At 36.4% G+C, this 9,762-nt stretch overlaps 1 pseudogene; it reads left to right on the forward strand.

Moving 5' to 3' along the window:
- The first annotated feature begins 5,972 nt into the window (after nt 1–5,972).
- Nucleotides 5,973–7,363, forward strand: LOC115865912 (elongation factor 1-alpha 1 pseudogene; annotated as a pseudogene).
- Nucleotides 7,364–9,762: the final 2,399 nt, after the last annotated feature.

The following is a 9,762-nucleotide window of genomic DNA, read 5'->3' on the forward strand; positions in this document are numbered from 1 at the left end:
TGTAAAAAACACAAACACAGCAAGGCTAAACAATATGTTACTAAATAACCAAGAGATCACTGAAGAAATCAAAGAGGAAATCAAAAAATACCTGGAGACAAATGACAACGAAAACAGCATGATCCAAAACCTATGGGATTCAGTAAAAGCAGTTCTAAGAGGGAAGCTTATAGCAATACAATCCTACCTCAAGAACCAAGAAAAATCTCAGATAAACAACCTAACCTTACACCTAAAGGAACTAGAGAAAGAAGAACAAACAAAGCCCTAAGTTAGTAGAAGGAAAGAAATCATAAAAATCAGAGCAGAAATAAATGAAATAGAAACAAAGAAAACAGTAGCAAAAATCATTAAAACTAAAAGCTTGTTCTTGGAGAAGATAAACAAAATTGATAAACCTTTAGCCAGACTTATCAAGAAAAAGAGAGGAGTCAAATCAATAAAATTAGAAATGAAAAAGAAGTTACAACAGACACTGCAGAAATACAAAGCATCCTAAGAGACAAGCAACTCTATGCCAATAAAATGGACAACCTGGAAGATATGGACAAATTCTTAGAAAGGTATAACTTTCCAAGACTGAACCAAGAAGAAATAGAAAATATGATCAGACTAGTCACAAGTAATGAAATTGAAACTGTGATTAAAAAATTCCTAACAAATAAAAGTCCAGGACCAGATGGCTTCACACGTGAATTCCATCAAACACTTAGAGAAGAGCTAACACCTATTCTTCTCAAACTCTTCCAAGAAGTTGCAGAGGAAGGAACACTCCCAAACTCATTCTACGAGGCCACCATCACTCTTGATAACAAAACGAGACAGAGATACTACAATTAAAAGAAAATTACAGGCCAATATCACTGATGAATATAATGCAAAAATCCTCAACAAAATACTAGCAAACAGAATCCAGCAGCACATTAAAAGGATCATACACCATGATCAAGTGGGATTTATCCCAGGGATGCAAGGATTCTTCAGTATACGCAGATCAATCAATGTGATACACCATATTAACAAACTGAAGAATAAAAACCATATGATCATCTCAATAGCTGCAGAAAAAGCTTTTGACCAAATTCAACACTCATTTATGATAAAAACTCTCCAGAAAGTGGGTATAGAGGGAACCCACCTTAACATAATAAAGGCCATGTATGACAAACCCACAGCAAACATCATTCTGAATGGTGAAAAACTGAAAGCATTTCCTCTAAGATCAGCAGCAAGACAGGGATGTCCACTCTTACCACTCTTATTCAACATAGCTTTGGAAGTCCCAGCCACAACAATCAGAGAAGAAAAAGAAATAAAAGGCATACAAATTGGAAAAGAAGAAGTAAAACTGTCACCGTTTTCAGATGACATGATACTATACATAGATAATCCTAAATATGCCACCAGAAAACTCCTAGAGCTAATCAATGAATTGGTAAAAGTTCCAGGATACAAAATTAAGGCACAGAAATCTCTTGCATTCCTATACAGTAACAATGAAAGATCAGAAAGAGAAATTAAGGAAACAATCCCATTCACCATTGAAACAAAAAGAATAAAATACCTAGGTATAAATCTACCTAAGGAGGTAAAAGACCTGTACTCAGAAAACTATAAGACACTGATGAAAGAAATCAAAGATGACACAGACGATGGAGAGATATAACATGTTCTTGGACTGGAAGAATTAACATTGTGAAAATGACTGTACTACCCAAAGCAATGTACAGATTCAATGCAATCCCTATCAAATTACCAATGGCATTTTTTACAGAACTAGAACAAAAATCTTAAAATTTGTATGGAGATACAAAAGACCATGAATAGCCAAAGCAATCTTAAGGGGAAAAAACGGACCTGGAGGAATCAGAGTCCCTGACTTCAGACTATACTACAAAGCTGTAAACAAGACAGTATGGTACTGACACAAAAACACAAATATAGTTCAATGGAACAGTATCAAAGCCCAGAGATAAACCCACACACCTATGGTCAACTAATCTATGACAAAGGAGGCAAGGATATACAATGGAGAAAAGACAGTCTCTTCAACAAGTGTTGCTGGGAAAACTGGCCACCTACATGTAAAAGAATGAAATTAGCACACTCCTTAACACCATACACACAAAAAAACTCAAAGTGGATTAAAGACCTAAATGTGATGCCAGACACTATAAAACTCTTAGAGGAAAACATAGGAAGAACACTCTTTGACACAAAATACAGAAAGATCCTTTTTGACCCACCTCCTAGAGTAATGGAAATAAAAACAAAAATGAACAAATGGGACCTAATGAAACTTAAAAGTTTTTGCACAGCAAAGGAAACTCTAAACAAGACAAAAAGACACCCCTCAGATTTGGAGAAAATATTTTCAAGTGAATCAACGGAGAATGGATTAATCTCCAAAATATATAAACAGCTCATGCAGCTCAATATTAAAAAAACAAACAACCCAATCAAAAAATGGGAAGAAGACCTAAATAGACATTTCTCTAAAGAAGACATACAGATGGCCAAGACACACATGAAAAGCTGCTCAACATCATTAATGATTAGAACAATGCAAATCAAAACTACAAAGAGGTATCTTGTCACACTGGTTGGAATGGGCATGGTCAGAAAATCTACAAACAACAAATGCTAGAGAGGGTGTGGAGAAAAGGGAACCCTCTTGCTCTGTTGGTGGGAATGTAAACTGATACAGCCACTATGGAGAACAGTATGGAGTTTCCTTAAAAAAACAAAAATTGAATTACCATATGACACAGCAATTCCACTACTGGGCATATACCCAGAGAAAACCATAATTCAAAAAGACGCATGCACCCCAATGTTCATTATAGCACTATTTACAGTAGCCAGGTCATGGAAGCCATCTAAATGCCTATCGACAGACAAATGGATAAAGAAGATGTAGTACATATATACAATGGAATATTAGTCAACCATAAAATGGAACGAAATTGGGTCATTTGTACAGATGTGGATGGACCTAGAGACTGTCACACAGAGTGAAGTGAGTCAGAAAGAGAAAAACAAATATCGTATATTAATGCATATATGTGGAATCTAGAAATGGTACAGATGAACTGGTTTGCAAGGCAGAAATAGAGACACAGATGTAGAGAACAAACGTATGGACCCCAAGGGGGGAAAGCAGGGGGTGGGGGGTGGGTGGGATGAACTGGGAGATTGGGCTTGACATATATACACTGATATGTATAAAATAGATAACTAATAAGAGCCTGCTGTATAAAAAAATAAATAAGATCCAAAAAAAAAGAATCTGTAATTTTTTTTGTCATTTACTGATTATAGTCTAAAAAGAAAATAGAAAAGGGGGGGGAATGTAAAAATTCAGTTTTGTTATTATTTCTCCCATCATTTCAATTGCTGAGTTCAATTACCAAAAGAAATGAATCCATTTAAGTTTGTAAAATAATGAAACATGGCTTTCTATCAATTGATACAATTGATTGTTAGAAAACTATTAAAATACAAGAATATATAGATAACCCTATATGTGCTTGCTACTAGTTTTTTTATAAATATGTACTGGACACTCTTCTAAATTAAGACTTGAAAAATTTACCCATTGTTAAACATTAGTATTTCCTTTAAACACATGGGCATATCTATGTTCATATTCCACATCATTCTGATACTCAATTTTTCTTCTTTCTACATTCCCAGAGAGCACATATGCTATTCTGTCTCATTCTTTTTTGTTCGAGCTTTTAGCACAAGAGCAAACTTGCCACAGAGACAAGGCAAGAGGGGGTGAATGATTCTAACATTTCATCAAGTTCTCAATGTGGATCCATGTACCAAAATCTTTACTGTTATAGGGATGCTAGCATCTTTTTTTTTTCATTTAATATATATTTTTAACATTTTTATTGGAGTGTAATTGCTTTATAATGGTGTGTTAGTTTCTGCTTTATAACAAAGTGAATCAGCTATACATATACATATATCCCCATATCTCTTTTTATTTCGTATATCTATCTAAAATAAATTCAATATATTTTAGAAAATATATACATCTGAGAAAATTGGAGTATTTCTTTAAATGACTGAATATGCAGTTTCTAATAAGTAATAGCAACTGCACAGTACACCTGTTCAAAGAATAACTGAAGGAATAAATTAATGCTTGAAAGAAATATCACCATGTGTTTCTTATTGCTGTTTTAACAAATTGCCACAAACTGAATGGCTTAAAATGATACAAATTTATTTATTATCTTGCATTTGTGAAGATCAGAATTCCTAAATGAGTCACATTGAGTTAAAATCAAGATATTGACACATCTACATTCTTCCTAGAGTTTCTATGGGAGAGTTTGTTTCCTTGTGTTTTCCAGCATCTAGAGGCTGCCTGTAGTCCTTGATGCATTGTTCAATTCCCTTATCTTCAATGCTACCAATGTCAGTATTTCTCACACTGACGTTTCTCTGGTTCTCTTTTCTCTTTTAATGTAATCACCCTTGTGTCACATTTGCCCCACTGGGATAATATAGGATAATTTCTTTATTTTAAAGTCAGTTAATTAGCAACCTTAATTCCAACTGCAGCTTTAATTTCCTCCTTTGCCATGTAACCTAACATATTCACAAGTTCCAGGAATTAGGACATGGAAATCTTTGGGAGGGTTATTATTTTGCCTACCATACTATGATACTATGTAATTAACTTAAAAGAGAGACAGACCTGGTAAGGAAGAGTTTTGGAGATTATCATAAGAATTTTAGACTGTATTTTAAATGGAAACAAATTAAAAGAATTTAAGCAAGAGAAGCATCAGCAATTCAACTTGTCCTTTTAAAAGATCGCTTGTATGCAGTGTACACAGTTAATAGGAGTTAAGAGTGGATTTTCTAATGAATTTCATGAAAAATGTGAGAAAAAGAAAAATTAACAGAGCACAGATCCTAAGGTGTTTAAATCAAATTTTGGACTCCCACTTAACTAGCTGAGTAGCTTTGGAAAATTCCGTCTCTGTTCCCTTATATGTAAATTGAGGATGACAGTGGTACCAAACTCTTAGTTTTTGTTTTCTTTTCTAATAAAACTAAGGTAATGCATGCAAAGAGCCTAAAGTGTTAGTACATGAATTCCTTAATAAGTGTTAGTTTTACTAATAATTGTTTAGGAGGTAAAACTTACCAAATGACTGAATGTGGATTTAAGGCAAATATTGATAATCACTCCCAAATTTCTGAAAAATCAAGGCTTCTTTTTAACGGTAAAAACTAGAGTTGGAGCATATGTGATTAATGTACTCCACAGATTTCCTTTTTTATTTGATGAACACAAGATGCTTGAGAGAACTCCATCTACAAATGTTGAGGAAAAGTTGCATGTAACTATTGCTCAGATACAGGTTTGGAATTGAGAGGAGAATCAACATATGTTTGCTTATGCCAATTCTGTCTTTCTTCATATAGAAGATGCTATATTTGTAATATGCACCATTATTTTTGTACCACACAGAAAGAAACAATAAATAAAAATTTCCAGTAGAAATATGACATGCAGTTAATCTAAAAGTGAATTACCTTTCTGATGTTAAATATGAAAGAAATTTACAGCTCTGAGTCAATATAATAGAGTTGACTATTTTTGACAACTTGTGGGGAGATTAAATCATCTAGGTGAGCAGTCAGAGTGAAAAATGAAGGTTTGGGGGAAATATGACATGTAAGAGCAGAGGTAGAGGCATGAGAGATGGAGAAATAGAAATTATGGGTATGGTCAGTTTCTCTTTGAACTTAGCTGTCAGTGGAAGGGAGCTGGAAGAGAACATGGTGTCTGATGAATCTTATTTTCCCTTTTTTAAATTTGGGAGCAATCAGCCCATGTTTGAATATTGAATATCGATTAAAAGGAATAGGAAGGCTTTTTCACAATGGGTTTACCACCAGAACACAGGTGTCATGAAAACCACTGCTAAATCTAAGGCAAAATGGGAAAGGAAATAACTCATATCAACATCATCATCATTGGACATGTAGACTCAGGCAAGTCTACCACTACTGGCCATCTGATCTACAAATGTGGTGGGATCAGCAAAAGAACCATCAAAAAATTTGAGAAGGAGCCTGCTGATATGGGAAAGAACTCCTTCAAGTCTGTCTGGGTCTTAGATAACTGAAAGCTGAAACTGAGCTTGGTATCACTACTGATAGATATCTCCCTGTGGAAATTCAAGACCAACAAGTATTGTGTGACCATCATTGATGCCCCAGGACACAGAGACTTTATCAAAAACATGATTACAGGTACATCTCAGGCTGACTGTGCAGTGTCCTGATTGTTGCTGATGGTGGTGCTGAATTTGAAGCAGGTATCTCTAAGAATGGGCAGATCTGTGAGCATGCCCCTCTGGCTTACATACTGGGTGTGAAACAACTAATTGTTGGTGTTAACAAGATGGATCCACTGAGCCACCCTACAGCCAGAAGAGATACAAGGAAATCTTTAAGAAGTCAACACTTACATTAAGAAAATTGGCTACAACCCCAACAGAGCAGTATTTGTGCCAATTTCTAGTTGAAATGGTGACAAGAAGCTGGAACCAAGTGTTAACATGCCTTGGTTCAAGGGATTAAAAAGCTACCCATTAAGGTGGCAGTGCCTGTGGAACCATGCTACTTGAAGCTCTGGATTGCATCCTGCCACCAACTCATACAACTGACAAGCCCTTGTGTCTGCCCTTCTAGGACATCTATAAAATTGTTGCTATAGGTACTATCCATGTGGGCTGAGTGGAGACTGGTGTTCTCAAATCCAGCATGGTGGTCACCTTTGCTCCAGTCAGTGTTACGACTGAAGTAAACTCTATTGAAATGCACCATGAACCTTTGAGTGAAACTCTTCCTGGGGACAACATGGCCTTCAATGTCAAGAAAATGTCTGTCAAAGATGTCCATTGTGGCAGTGTGCCTTGTGACACCAAAAGTGACCCACCAATGGAAGCAGCTGGCTTCACAGCCCAGATGATTATCTTGAACAATTCCAGCCAAAGCAGTGCTGAATATGCAGCTGTGCTGTATTGTCACACAGCTTAAATTGCTTGCAAGTTTGCTGAGCTGAATGAGAAGATTGATTGTTGTTCTGGGAAAAAGCTGGAAGATGCTTCCAGATTCTTGAAGTGTGGTGATTCCACCACCATTGATACGGTTCTTGGCAAGCCCATGTGTGTTGAGAGCTTCTGTGACAATCCTCGTCTGGGGCACTTTCGTATTGGTGACATGAGATGTGGTTGCTGTGGGTGTCATCAAAACAGTGGACAAGAAGACAGCTAGAGCTGGTAAGGTCACCAAGTCTGCCCCAAAAGCTCAGAAGGTTAAATGAATATTATCCCCAATCCCTGCCACCCATGTCTTAATCAGTGGTAGAAGAACAGTCTCAGAACTTTTTGTCTCAGTTGGCCATTTAAGTTTAATAGTAAAAGACTGGTTAATGATAAAACACATCGTAAAACCTTCAGAAGGAAAGGAGAATGTCTTGTGGGCCATTTACATGTGTGTGCGTGTGTGTGACTATTTTAAGTTATTAGTTTTTAAAATCAGTACTTTCTAATGGAAACAACTTGACCACAAATCTGTCACAGAACTTTGAGACCCATTAAAACAAATTTTAATGAAGAACGTGTGTCTTCTTTTGGTCACCATTGTAACTTCCTATAGTCCTACTTAGGTAAAAGACTTTAATAGGAGTTTCCCAAAGCTTATTTATGGTGTACCATCAGCTGTAACTTCAGAATTTGGTAATTCTGAGTTAACATTTTTTTCTGCATAGGGATTTCGATTTTTTTCACCTTGCCAAAGTGGGAGGAATCACCTGTTTAAGAACATAGTGAAGAACTATGGGAAGAGTCTGTTGGTGCAACATTTCATAGGTTAGGACAGATAAGCAAAGAGTAACTTTGTTTATATGTAAGATGACTTATAAGAAGGACAAATTCTGTAATATTAAAGTTTGAGTGATATATTTAAGCTTCTGTATAATTACATCAATATTGAGTAAACTTGTTGGTATAATGTCAAATTTTAGTTTGCAGTTCTTGGAATGTGCATTCTCGCATTTACAGATATTAAAGTAGTAGAACCTAAAGTGTGAGGCTTCAATAGTATTGAGCACTGCCCTGCTACAGTTAATTGTATCCAGCTTCTAGGAAAAAGAAAAAATACTGGAAGTTGAGAAATAAAAAGGACTAGGAGACAGGAAAAAGTGAATTGTATAAAAGAATGGGGAAGAATAATTGACATTCTGTAGAAGGCAAGTTACATGGAGAGAAGAGGATAGGCTTCAGGACACATGCAGAGTAGTTTTCCCCTGATTGGTAGAGACAATTCTGCCACTATAATGGGAGGGAAGGATAGAGTACCTGCAGAGATGCTGGAGAGAGATGTGGCAGGAGGGTGGAGGTGTTCCATTGGGTGGCTTGAAATCAGTCAGTGAAAGATGAGGAAAGGTCATCCACTGAGAGTAGTGGGGCAGAGATAAGGTTGAGGGATCCCATGAGAGGAAGTATATGGAAATCATTGTAGCAAAGAGTGAATGAATGAATTAAATAAGAGAAATGTACTAAAATGGACAAGTGAAACTGGAAGTTTTGTTGAATGTAGTGATAAAAGACATTTACCTCATAGGGTTATTGTGAAGATTAACTATTTGCCTGGCATATAGTAAATGCAGCTATTATTAATATTGTCATGTTATAAATTCCAGATTATAAAATATTCTTGAGTGGAATTAAACACTTTAATGCAAAAGAATCACTGAATTGATTTTGGAAAAAATAGCAATGATTTTAGGGAATTTGCCTAAGAAGGAAGATGATTCTGGATAATAGAATTCAAGCGAGGCAACGAGAAAAAGCAAAGGCAAGAGTATATGTCTCACTCTGTCCATGATGATGGACATGCAAATACCTAGGCTAGCAACAGGCATCTGGTTGAAAAGGTAAACTGTAAACCATGTTCTAAAACCACAATAAACCATGGACTCTCCACAGGAGGCCAATAGGTGGCAATGCCGAAGTTGCACGTACAATTTAATTACAGGAGCTTCAAAGGAGTAGAGTTTATTAAGTTGGAGTAATAATAGCCATTAGGTAGAAGCATGGGTACTGTGACAGTTTAGCAATGCCCATTTGGATTGCAGTACCCATGAGAAAGAGGGAAGGGGGTTAAATGGAACACTTCATGTCTGACCATGGATAGCTTCACATCATGTTTATTCCTTTCGGCAACAAACATGTTTAAGCAATATGCTGATCAATGAGGTAGTCCTAGGAATAATGTGAAGGACAGAAATGGCAAGTCTCTATCCTCAGTCATTTGCCGTGGTAGTGAGAAAAAGAAGCTAGAAAAAATGGCCACATCAGCCACGAAGGGGACACGCTGTATTTTTTGAGGCCACATAAAGGAAGATCCAGAGACTCCTCGAGACTTAAGAGCACAGTAGATGTCAGCCAAGCATAGACCTCAGGAATAATGTCTTGGGAAAAGGAACCCATATGCAATGGTCATGAACAGAACAGAATGCAGCACGCTTATAAAATTAAAAGACGTTTTGGCCAGAGCGTTGAGAGGGAGAGGAATAAGTGTTGAAAGATGAGACTGGTGATTTAGGCAGCGGTGAAAAGACAAAGTATTGCAGGTTTAGTTAAGAACTTTGACTTCTCTGAAACTAAAACCAGTAAGAAGTATATTATATTACACATGGAAGATATATGATGATATTTC

This window comes from Globicephala melas, chromosome 5 (genome assembly GCF_963455315.2).
Source record: "Globicephala melas chromosome 5, mGloMel1.2, whole genome shotgun sequence".
NCBI classification, from domain to species: domain Eukaryota; kingdom Metazoa; phylum Chordata; class Mammalia; order Artiodactyla; family Delphinidae; genus Globicephala; species Globicephala melas.